General features: G+C 34.0%; 1 long non-coding RNA gene across 10 annotated transcripts; it reads right to left on the bottom strand.

Moving 5' to 3' along the window:
• Nucleotides 1–5,439: 5,439 nt before the first annotated feature.
• LOC110926150 lies at nt 5,440–8,142 on the bottom strand. 10 transcript variants are annotated; one of them, XR_002585002.2, is made up of 9 exons: nt 7,737–8,142; nt 7,470–7,531; nt 7,276–7,378; nt 7,123–7,183; nt 6,740–7,016; nt 6,514–6,641; nt 6,265–6,389; nt 6,088–6,191; nt 5,440–5,812 (listed from the first exon to the last, which is right to left on the bottom strand). It is a non-coding gene; the product is annotated as an uncharacterized LOC110926150 (long non-coding RNA). The 10 variants fall into 10 exon arrangements; XR_002585001.2 differs by having other exon boundaries at nt 6,088–6,197; XR_004885398.1 differs by having other exon boundaries at nt 5,440–5,821; nt 6,088–6,197.
• Between the last annotated feature and the right edge of the window lie 5,522 nt (nt 8,143–13,664).

The following is a 13,664-nucleotide window of genomic DNA, read 5'->3' on the forward strand; positions in this document are numbered from 1 at the left end:
AAAAAACCTAACCCCCCCCCACCCCCAAAAACCTAAAAAAACCTACCCCCCCCCCCCACCCCACCCCCAAAAACCTAAAAAAACCTAACCCCCCCCCCCCCAAAAAACCTAAAAAAAACCTAACCCCCCCCCCCCCCAAGCTAAAATGCTAAAAACTAAACCCCCCAAAAAACCTAAAAAAATCTAAAAAATAAAAAAAAACACACAAATTATTTTATTTTTTTAACATTTTTTATTAAAAAATCGCTACTTTTAGTAGCAGCAAAAAAAAAAAAAAATTTTTTTTTTTTTTTTTGCTAACGAAATGTAGCGATTTTTTAATAAAAAATGTTAAAAAAAAATTTATGTTTTTTTTAGGTATTTTTGGTTGTAACTTTGATAGTTGGTGGTAATTACAAAAATGTCATCTTGTCTTTTTGGGTTTTCCTTCAATTTGTATGTTTAGTATGTTAAGATTATTTGTATTTGATCTTTTGCCTAATAATATAATATGTGAATACCAGATTTCCAGACTAACACTTGGTTCAGTGTTCATGGCCATGTTTTTGTCAAAATTCATGGTAATGAAGCTACAGAGCACAAGAAATCGCCAAAACTAATGAATCTTATTAACTGAACAAACACTTCAACTATTACAACTCAAAACTAACCCTAATGACTAAACATGATTATCAACACGATAATCTGAACAACGAATGATCGAGAACTATAAACGATTAGATTCAGGAAGAATCTAACCACAGAACCCCTAAGATCAAACAAAGTCTAGAGAGTGAAAGTTGTTAGATGAGAGTGCAGTGAACAAACTGGAATCAAGAGAGAGAAGGATGTACTGCCACTTGTAGAAATATCTAGTGACATCAGTTTTAATAACCTGGTCTCACCAGGCCTTCGATACACTTCTAGGCCAAAGCCCATATGCAGCAGCCCAATAGAACTCATCAGCCCACAGCTCACCTGTTCACAATAGAAAAAAACCATAAAACAGAAACACTAAAAAGATAATGAAATTGATTTTATTTAAAATATTATGTATTTTTAACAGTTTTTGGTTTTCAAGGAAGAGTTGGTAGTTGACTAGCCTTGCATTATAGAGCTAGTGAAAATGATTAAAAAATTGAAAAGGATTTTGGCACATTAATTCTGCACTGAGATCTATGATATCTTTTGAAAAGGATTTTGGCATATTAATTATGCGCTGAGATCTTTGATATCTTTTTTTTTTTTTTTAAAACCTGATTTAAAATAGAATGTTGATTCGGTCATTTTATATGTAATTCTGTTGATAAAAAGGCAATTTGGTCATATAAATGATCAAATCGCCCTTCTGTTAACAGAAATAATGGATGAAGTTAACCCAGTAGACTAAAATGGCAAAAGTGAAATCTTTTTTGACCCACAGCTGAAAAATGAAACCTTTGAACTAAACTGTCAAAATAGTCAAAACCACAGGGACTAAAATGGCATTTAACTCATGATTAAAAACTGAAAAGGATTTTGAAAATGATTAAAAAACTGAAAAGAATCTTCGATATCTTTTTTTTAAACGTGATTTAAACTAGGATAAATTTCGTATATACACTTACAAATTTTAAAAAAATTCATATGTATCCACCAAAAATTAAAAATTTCATACATGCTCTTACAAACTAGTCAAAATATCAAATATACCCAATTTATTAAAAACAATCCACTAAATGATCATTTTATCCTTATCTTTTTTACTTCAAGTTTTCATATATGCTCATATTTTAACTTCATAATTTCATGTATAATATTTTTAGTTTAAATTTATTTTTACCCATTTTTATTTTTATTATTTTTTCCCATAAACAATAGCGTACTCCATATATAATATTTAAGCTAAATAATTATGCTCGAATTGAGTAAATATAATACTTGAAGTTAAAGGTTATATATGAGATTTCAAAGTTTTAGAAAAATCAGGGTAAAATTCGTATTTATTAAATTGTTTTAAATGAATTTGGCATATATGATATTTTTACTACTTTGTAAGGGTATATATATTATTTATAATTTTACATGGGTATATATGATATTTTGCAACTTTATAGGGGTGTATATGAAATTGTCCATTTTAACTAATATTTACAGAGAATTTTATTTTATATAAATTCTATACCAATCAATATTTCCCACAAGGAGGCTTTTTCCCAGATTTCCCCCTTAATTGGTGTTTAGGTATTATTGCCTAGTGGAGATGGATATGATCGGGTGGTTCCATTAGTGGCAAGATGATACTACAGTGGTCTGTTAGTGATCCAAATTTATCGCTAAAAAACATGTTATAAACCCAATACCTCGCGTATCTATCTAAAGAGTTAAGTTAACTATACGTATAAAGTAAGGGTTCATATTAAAAGAAGTGAGTCTATTTTCGGAGCGATGTAAAATTTTTAAAGTTAGATATATATAAACTTAAATACTATCATTTAACAACATGTTTATGCATTTGGCTGTTTGGGTTGTTTGTGTTTTATTAGGTTGTAAGGTCAGGTTAAAAGTATAAATTTTGTGAGTCTTAATATATAGAGACAAAATATAGTATTCATTTGTAAGCTAAACATGTTTGATGCCTAGACACTTAGACAAATGGTTGCGAACGGTTGCTTATCTACAACCATCATGCTCATTATGTCAATGAAACTTAGCGTCATAGCGTTAAAAAGAGTCTCATGACAACGTGCAAATAATTAACAGCATGATACCACTTTTACATTCATCACGTTTCCAATTTCATAACAACACGAAACACAAACGAATGATGACCATATAGAAAAACAAAATAGAACTAACCATAAGTGCAAGAAAACAGAAAGAAAAAGAACACAAAGTACACATAATGTAGCTCCTGGATTGCATAGGGTCAACCTTTTGCCTGCAAACCAATCTCGTAACAACGTGTAAATGATAGCCCTAGTTTAATAAACAATTATTTAATATTTTTTGAAAAAAAATCCATTTTATGTCATTCGAATCTATCATATTAGATGACCCAATGAGTTTAAAAGTGTGCTCACGAGTACAACACAACCATGCATAAGAAAACACAAACAACATACAATACAATAACCTTATGCAACGGAAACTAACAAGATCGACAACACAAAATATATTGTGGTTTATAACCGTAAAGCATAGACTTGGAATGATAAACATGTAAATCACAGTCTCATCTTTGGCAATTCCTTTTTATCTTCGTCTATTTCATGTTTGATTAATCCTGGTTAGTTCTTTTTTGCTAATCGTCTTCTTGGTTCTATTAATAGCAAATTGGGAATTTTTCGTTAATTTTTGGAACATGTATGTTCATCAATAAAAGATACTAGGAGTTGAGTTCTGAAGAATCATATGAATCTGTGACAAGGGTTCTAATGGCTCTGTATTAACTTAGTTTTTTTTTTGAAAGGCGAACTTTATTAACACATAACAAAACGACGGGAATCTCCAAGGCGGAGACTCCCAAACCAAATTACATCACATCAAAACTAAAAGACTGCCAATCCCTCCAACCCACGGAACCCTGTTTACAACGATTAGAAAACGAAAGAAAACTTCAAACTTTAATATCTACAATAATCTGAGCCAAGTTTCGCCTTTCATTCTTGAAAATCTTCTCGTTCCGAGCTTTCCATATACGCCAGCAAGCAATGATCATAATGCCCTTTATAATAAACCTCTTACTCGGGGGCCAAGAGGAGGACGTGAACTCATGATTAATGTCGGCCACAGAGAAGAAAATAACGGTTGCTGTATTAACTTAGTTATCTTTCTTTTCTCTATCATTTTAAGTATCATGCAATTCACAAGGACATATATAAATGGTTTAATTTAAGTTTTAATGAATTTAGACGGTCTTCAACTCCATAGCAGCCTGAAGTTTGCTCAATCTGATGATCCAGAGCAACCTATTCTACTCCAGAGAAAGAGGTGGCAAGGTGTTTATCGAGTCGGATTTTAATCATTCAATTGAGTAGCAGAGATAGATGACAATGAGAATAATTGATTATTTTAGAGATCATGGGGCTTTGGAGCCTACCATCGTTGCACGTTTGTTACCAACTTTGAAGTTATGAGCCCCGGCCTTCTCTGTCGGGTTTCTTCTTTATTCTGATGTGTTTTCCGTTATCGGGTTATTTAGTTTGATGATTTTTTTTCTTTAGGGATTATTATCATGATTAGAAATAGACATTATAGGTTTTTTTTTGGTTACACTACGTCAGAAAAGGCTTACGGCCACACAAAAAAAGTGTGACCATACACCTTTTGCCACACTTTTTTTTCCAGCTCAAGTGTGACCAAAGGTCGAGTCATCGTAGGTATCATACAGCCACATTCACGTTTAGTGGCCGTAGCAACCTAAAAGTGTGGCTATAGGGTACCACATATCTTGATGCAATTAGACATTCTGTACAATAAGTGTGGCTAAATAGTAGCAACAGCCACATGAATTTATTGTAAGTGTGTCCGTTTCTATTATATAGTCACTTGAAAGTTTGATTTAGTCACATCAATTAAAAATTGTGGCAAAAAAAGTTGTTGTAATCAAGCATTTCGTTCATTAAGTGTGACTAAATGGTAGCAACGGCCACATGAACTTACTATAAGTGTGGTCGTTTTATTATTTAGTCACATGAGTTTACTATAAGTGTGGCTAAAAACTATTTCTAGACACACAAAACAACTTTGTAATTTTAAATATGACTATTGTCTAGCCTTTAGTCACACATAAAGTTTTGTAATTTTAAATGTCGCTATTGTTTAACCTTTGGTCACACATTCTTTTTTTTCACATGACGTTTGTTATCATTCCGTCACACAAGAAAAAAAAAGTGACCACAGTGTGGCTAATGTTTATGTAAAGCCACATAAAGTTTTGTGTTTTTAAGTGTGGCTAATGGCTAACCTTTGGTCACATATAATTTACTTTTCTCATGGCATTTGCTATCATTCCGTCACATAGAAAAATAATGTAATGATAATGTGGCTAATGATTATGTAAAGCCACATGAAACTTTATAATATAAGTGTGGCTACCATCTAACATTTGGTCACGCATATTCATTTTGTCCATTACGTATGCTAATATTCCGTCATATAAAAAACAAAATAAGGATGGCGTGGCTAAAAAATATGTAAAGCCACATGAATTTTTTTTTTATTTTGAAGTGTGGCTATTGTGTAACCTTTGGTCACACAATATTTTTTTACCTATGACGTTTGCTAATATTCTGTCATATCAAACAAACAAAATGACCATGGTGTGACTAATGGTTATATATAGCCACACGACCTTTAGTAATTTTAAGTGTGACTATTGTTTAAGCTTTGGTTACACGTATTTATTGTGGTTCTATATGGCATTTTCGTGTAATTAGCCATTTTTTGTCAAATAAAAACAGTTGTAAACATGAGAAAAACCTAAAACCAAATGATATTAACAATAATAAAACAAAATTCATACATAAGTTTTCAACTTAAGACTAATAAAAAACCTCTGATAAAATCTATCTACAAAAGTTGAAAAATGAAATGACAACACATAAACTAAAACTATTTACAGGTTGTTTTTCTTCATGTCTATGAACTCACTCCTTTTTGACTTGATAGTGCTGCAAAAACTATGATCAGATAATAGAGCATGGCATGCCTTCAACATTTTTTATCAACTTCCTATTGCGTTAAAGTTCTTTGTGATTGGTAAATTTTCATAGTAAGTGCATCTTGGAAAATCCAGATTTCTCACCACGCGTGGTCCTACCGGCAACTTGTTCTCCTTTGGACGAATATCCTGCAACAACTGATTTGTTTTAGTTTTCGATATAATGATAGGTTCGGTTAAAGATAAGATGTGAGTCAAGTACCTAATCAAGGATAGCATGTGAAATATTTTATTAGCTTATTTCTAGATTGTTTTTAGGCGGTTTTTAGGAAGCCTGGACTTTAGTCGAATCAGGTTCTGTTAGTATGCTATCTAACCAAATCAAATCCACAACTAAAACAAGTTTTTATTTTTTCTTTCTTATTAAAAAAGAAGATAAAGATTAATATGAAAAATTAACCAACCTTCTTACAAAAAGATGTGTCTGATGCATCTCCTTTGTTTTCATCATTTGTACTAGAGTTTGTTACGAAAGATGAAGCATTATAGTTATAAGTAGCATCTACAACTGCACCTTTGGGGTTTGTCTGATTCAATGACTCATCGACAACTAATAAAGAGGATGGATTAAGCCTGGTTACCTTTGTTGGAACCGGTGCTTTTGTAGTTTGATTTAGTCCAACAACATAGTGACCATCAAGATACGACATTATCCACTCAATGGCTTTTTAACTTCAGCAGCTCAAAGTAAGTGTGCCAGCATTCACTAGTAGAAAATAAATCAAACTACATTTTATTGATACACTAATATAGGTCTGAATATATTAGATTTAAATTATCTCAAAATCAAAAAATTTCAAAGCATGCAAGTTGTCAAAATACATGGATACCTAGAGCTACAAGACGTCTTGCTTAAATTCACCTCAAAGCTTTCACCTTCATTTCCGATTCTATTTTATGCATGATTTTCACTTTCACTTTTGATTTTGCAAGCAATGTGCCGTAACGAGCCATGCATCTGGTCATGAAAATTAAGAAGAGTTAATATGGAAAATGTGAAATTTCATGATTCAAGTCTTAAATTTCTTGAAAGAAAAATAGAACTTTTTTAGTTACCGTTATAACATAACCAGCCATGCATCCGCTCATGAGCAAGAATGGATCCATTTAGCGGCAACCAGCAGCATTTAATCACCAAAAAGGCTTTAAATTAATTTCCCACATGTCATTTGTGCAAATTAATGAATTTAACTCAAAACGTATCCATAAAGATATCACATTGGAAGACATATAGAACAAGAATGGCGGTAACTTCACATCTACAGGTAAGCTTGTGATGCCGAGTTCTCATTCCAACAAACCAACTGCCATCGATTCTTGGCCTTTTTAGTACCTACAAGCAATAAAATTATACAAATATAATCTAATTAATACGTAAAAAGCGAAGTAACAAATAACAAGTACCATTCTATCAACTATTAAGTTTTTAAAAGGCATACACTTGCAATGGTCAGCTCTTCAGAAAGGCATAAGCCCGTTGTCTCAGGCGAAGGCGAATCCCTGAAAGATAAGATTATAAACCAGAATTAATTCTGAAAAGTAGCAAAAACATTTTGTTTTTTTGTAAAAGAACCAGAACTGGTTATAATTACATTTTTCTCCTTAATAATTGCATCATTAAACTCCTTACACTCGGTCTGCATACGCTTCTCCATATTTTCTACCTTTTTGCTTCTTTGTCTCGTTGGTAGGATGCTAAAAACAAGTTTTTTCAAGAACTTAATTACATTAGCTGATATCCAATGTGAAATTTCTTAAAATTTTAACTACTAGATGAAGCTGATACCCTATTCACCATGGCTTCTCTAAATGATTAGGGCTGAAACATGTAGAAAAATACCAATCTGCCTGTTCCATTACAAGACAGAAAATAATTAGGGCTCAAATTTGTAGAAAAATAAGAAACAAAACACCTTATAACTTATAAGACGAAACCAATAATTAAAAACAACAAACACCAACTATATAAATATATCCACTCTATCAACAAGTAGTTATAGGCTCTAATTGAGATTAAAACAAAATAGAATCACTGCATGTGTTCAAGACTAACCGAATGGAATAGAGGAAGTTGACGAAAACCTCCACAGCTCCTACCCACCGTCAACAACCACCTCTCCCGCACACCCTCCTTCACGACACCATCACCTTCGATCTAAACATTAGTCGCTGTAACATTACAACCAGAACCACTGTCATAACCACCATCGTCATCCTTGATTGTTAGGGATTAGGGTTGCGGTTTAAAGGTTGAGTATGTAAAAGGAAGCTTGGGTCTTTCATTTGAATTGATTGGGGGAAATGAATCTTGTAGGAGGGAAATAAAAATTCATATTGATTTCGGTAGGAGGGAAATGAATTTTTGGGTAGGGAAATGAGAATTTAGATTGATTTTGGGAGGAGGGAAATGAATTTTCGGGTAAATAAATGGGATATGAGCATAGACAAATTATAGTTAAGGCATAGGTGACACCGTGACAAATAATTGTTAAGTCACAAGTCTATAAATGAGTCGAGCTACTCGTGATTTAGGGCATGTTTGGGTAAGCTTTGAAACAACTTATTGACTTATTGGCTTTTTGAAAAGTCATAAGCTCTAAAATGATGTTTGGCAAAGAGGGTGTATGTGAGGGGGAAAAGCCAATAAGTCAATAAGTCACAAAATCCTGACTTTTCCAAGAAGCCAATAAGTCAATAAGTTGTTTCAATAAGCTTACCCAAACATGCCCTTAGTCAATCTCGACTAAAAAAACTCAAAATAGTCGTATTTAAACGAGCTCAAGCCTTAGCCGAGCCCAAAAACAAGCACATTTAGGAAAAAAGCACGAGTTCACTATTTATTTAAATTCTAATTATATTAAAATAATATTAAATAGCATTTATAATATTAAAAAAAAACTATATTACATATACATTTTAATTAATTAATAATATTAAACAAGCCGAGCCCGAGCTGAGCTCGTGCTTGAAAAAACTATTTATGAGCCGAGCTCGGGCCTAAAAACTTATAAGCACAAATCGAGCCGAGCTCGAACCTTCATAAGTTAGACAAGCTTGAGCTCTAGCCTGGTCGAGCTTGACTCGGCTCGTCTGCACCCTTACTAAAAGTCGTATGTTTGTTAGTCTGCTGATATGGTTTGTTAAGAAATGTATGATCCATCATTGGCTATTGTGATCCATTAAAACTCAATATAGTCCATTAAGACTCAATATGGTCCATTAAGACCCAATATGGTCCATTAGGACATGTATGATCTACTATTAGCAATCATGATCCATTAAGGCCCAATATGGTCCATTAGGACGTGTATGGTCTACTATTGGCCATCATGATCCATTAAGGCCCAATATGGTCCAATAAAACATGTATGGTCTAATATTGTCCATTGTGATCCATTAAGGCCTCATATGCTCTATTAAGACATGTATGATCTACTATTAGTCATTATGATTCATTTAGGCCCAATACGGTCCATTAAAACATGTATGATCCACTATTGGTCGTTGTGATCCATTAAGGTCCAATAATCCAATATGATCTATGAAGACATGCAAGATGTAATATTATCCATTGTGATCGATTAAGATCTGATATGGTCCATCAAGACATTCATGATCTACTATTGTCCATTGTGATCCACTATGACCCAACATAGTCAATTATGACATGTCCGATCTATTATTGCCCATTGTGATATATTAAGGCCCAATATGGTCGATTAAGACATGTATGATATGCGCATGACATTGTAGCCTAGTGACAACTTGGGGTGGGATAAGACTTAGGAACCATTAGGTCCTGGTTTCGATTCACACAAGGGGGGTTTTCTCATATTTATAGGGTTTCCTCATGAAAACTAATTTTGGGCAAACTAAAAAGACGATCAAGAGACGAAAGCGAGTTACCTTAATCTATATTTTTTTTAAATTATTATTACAAATTAAAACTATAGCTTAACAATCTATTTCTTTCGATAAAATATAACATTATTACTCATTAAACACCATTGTTTAATAATATATATACACACACGCATATGAGGTTTAATTTAAATGAGCCAAAGGAGCGAGCCACGAAACGAACCAAACCTACCTTGGTTGGGGCTCGACTCGTTTACAAGTCGAGCTAAGGGGCCCAACTCATTTACAAACCAAGCTGAGCGACTTGGATCATTTAAAACCGAGCTGATTTTTAGTGTCTTTCGAGCGAACTTCGAGCAAACTCCGAGCCTGAGGTTTTTAAACAACCCGACTCTCGCGTGGCGACCAAACAAGTACAGTTTGAGAATTCATATGTGGGGATATCTAACATCATTAACTTCTGTCATGTTTGATTTCATATTTATAAGTATTATATTTTACTTTTAATAAAGTCAACTGGTATCAATGAATCCAACAAATTCAATAAAGTTTTCAAAATCAACATGATGAATAATAATAAAAAAATAATACACGTGTTTGATTTTTGTTTATAATAAAATAATACACGCTACACAAAGAATACATATGACCCGTTAGGAAAGAATACAACCCAAACGACCCATTCATAAAAAAATTGGACGATATGCTACATTCTTTTTACATTACAAGAGGGGTAGAACTGGAATCATTAACCTCTTAAAAGCACTCAAACAGAGAAACAATAATAAAAAAACAAATTAACCGAACTTATAAGAGATAAATCTTCTCTTCAAACTTCCTAGTAGTCTTGACCTCTATTCCCCCATAGCAGCCCCAATCAGCAACCTTTTAGCACATCCAACCTATACAAAATACAACTAACCATACCCACTAGGGGTGTTTACGGTTTGATTCCGAAACTGAACCGTTGGAAACTAAAACCAAACCAAACCAAACCAAACCAAACCCATGCTTAAATATTCATTCTAAGCAGCAACTTCATGCCAATAATCATAGCCCTCCCCCAACATATTTAACTCACCAGCCATAACAACAACCAACCTCTTATAACATTCCAAAAGCATAATCCCTGTATCAAATTGAAAACCAGCTCTATCAAACATACCCAAACCTTGGACTGCTGAAATAAAGTTATAATTTACAACTTCATCAAATGATAAACTGCATGTAAAAAAACCTACTTTCAGTAAAAAAAATGGTTTCTTTTAATACAATATACCAACTTGATTTTAAAAGTTTATTATTTAAAAAAGTATTTGACTGAAAGTATACTTTCACACATTTGCACCATTTCACACCTATATATAACATCAAAAATATCTTGAAGTTGTGGTTATGGTTTGGTTACATTTTTGTGGAGTAAGGGGACGATACAACTAGCATTAAAACAACACAACAATTCTAGATTAAATTTGAATTTGGGACCTGCAAGGTGAGTTTAATCCGGTCAAGATGGGCAATAATTATTTTGGCAGTAGCACCAGAGAGGGCACCAACAACAAAGACAACATCTTCAGGCACAAAAGGGACAATAGCGAGCGGGAGTTTCAACAGTTGGCTGGTGGTGGGTTCGAACTCTCACATGGCTTCAACTCTCTTGTCCATCAATGAAACAGTAGCAAAACCAACTGAAATGGAAGATCAAAGATTGTGAATCATGTATACGTTTATAAGTTGAAACGAGTGAAGTGCGAAAGAAACAGTGGAATTCGTTTATAGAATGGAGAGAGGAGATTGGGCCATTGGGGGTATTTATACCTAGATGTTTGTAGTTGTAGTTTTTGGAGATTGTGGGTTTCCTCTAGGCTGGTGTCCTGGGTGATCCCGGCTACCCAGGGTATTTGTTGCTAATAAAAATTGTTAGGCTTTCATAAAACAATACGCAAAGAGTGATAATAATGTACATGTACCAAATGATCTTGTTACCAATAAAGTATTCTCGTGGTGATGTTACTGAGGTTCAAACCCTCAAGACAAAACAAAACAAATCACATCTGCATCACTTAGTCACATCACAAACCTTGAAATTTAAAACAGTAGCTACCATAGTAACTTGGCACACCCTGCAAGCATACAAGACCATGTTGATAATAACTTAGATAAACAGGAAACCTGTAACACCCACCCCGTAACCCGGGTGATTGTGCACAATTGATACACTTACAGCGAAAACAAACTAAACTTTCATTAAAACTTATAATAGTCTGAGTACAACACTTTATTTATTTACAAACTTTTGGCAACTAAGAACTCCTTGATCTTCTAAAACTCCACAACTATCAAGTAGTTCCTATAGCTTTCCTCACGACTCACCTGAGATAAGTATACTCAAAACGACGTCAGATATATACTGGTGAGCTCATACTATACAATTTTTATAAAGACAGACCACATTTTACATTATATGCATACACAATATGGGCATGTGACCACATTATAGTCAGGTTGGGCCTCATTGAACCTTATAGGTCACATTTGACTTGTCACAAACCACCGTACAAGAGACATACTGGTCCTCCAGCTGTGTCCCCCTACGGCCGTCACATAGGTATGAGTGTGTGTCGCTGGACCTTATAAGCACGAAGTGCCTGTGGGTACAACACCTTATTACCCTTCCCAGAGTGACACACCTTATTAAGCATAATAGGATCCCATATACCCCTACTGACACATGCATACTGTAGCATTCTCATTATTACCAGTTATGGACGAGTATACTATCACAGTTTAAAAGACAAGTATGATGACTCACCTGATTAGCAATTGCTTAACTGCCGCTAGTACAACTGGGTTATGTCTCAAGGTCCTGACACAATTACATAATCCTAGGTTAGGTAATGGTACACCTAACTAGTCATTATCATGGTTGGATATTGGTTAACCCTACCTTATTTAAGCATGGGTGATCAGTCCATGCCTAATTAAGGCTAGGCTACCCAATACCCGCCCCTGACAATAACCCTAGTACCTAAAGATAATACTAACACTACTACTACTAATATATTATTACTAATAATAAAACTAATATTAACTACTAAAAATAAATAATAAATAACTAAACATAAACTTAAACGAGAGTATACCTCAAAACTATCTACGGCACGTTGATGTAGAGTTTCCCTACTCCTGCTCCTACTCGCGCTCCAAAAACGACTATTAACAACACCCAACGGGGTATCGTATACTCAGGATTCTCTATACTAGAGCATTCCCGTAAAAGAAACTGGTACCTAAACAAACTACTGAGACTCTTATTTAAAGCAAGCAAGCAGGCACCTCAAATCCTTTTCTGGTCGATGTGGATTCAATTGACGTGCCTACCTACCTGCTTGACCTGCTAGCTTGCTTGCTTATATATATTAATTCAGCTGCTTAACTCGTTTTTCTTGTATAACTTTTAAAGTATGACGTTTTATAAAACGACGAATATGTCATTAGAACGAGCATATTTTTATCTACGTTTTAACCTAAGTTTCATTAAAAACGGAGTAAGGTAAATAAAAAAATATATTTAATTATTAATATTAACGGTCTCCTATATTAGCCAAGGTTTGTCAAGATATTTCACCTTTCACACAATTATCTTACTCGTTTAATAATATATGAAATATAAATTACATATTTCACACGTTTATAACCAGCACATTAAGATTCGGGGTATTACATCCTTCCCTCCTTACAAAAATTTCGTCCTCGAAATTTGTCATTACTTAAAAAGATGAGGGTACTTATCTTTCATTATGTTTTCTAGTTCTCATGTAAAGTTGGGTCCATGACGTGCGTTCCACTTGACTTTGACTAACGGGATTTCCTTCTTGCGTAACTTTTTAACCTTTCTATCTTCGATTTGTAGTGGTTCTTCAATGAAGTTGAGTTTTTCGTCAACCTGTACCTCTTCCAGGGGTATTTGTTGGGCTTCGTCCACTAGGCACTTCCTTAAATTTGATACATGGAAAGTATTATGTATTCCTGCCAGCTGTTCAGGAAGTTTTAGCCGATAAGCCACTGGTCCTACTTTGCTTGTTACTTCAAACGGACCAATGTATCGGGGTTTCAACTT

Source organism: Helianthus annuus, chromosome 17 (assembly GCF_002127325.2).
Source record: "Helianthus annuus cultivar XRQ/B chromosome 17, HanXRQr2.0-SUNRISE, whole genome shotgun sequence".
NCBI lineage: Eukaryota > Viridiplantae > Streptophyta > Magnoliopsida > Asterales > Asteraceae > Helianthus > Helianthus annuus.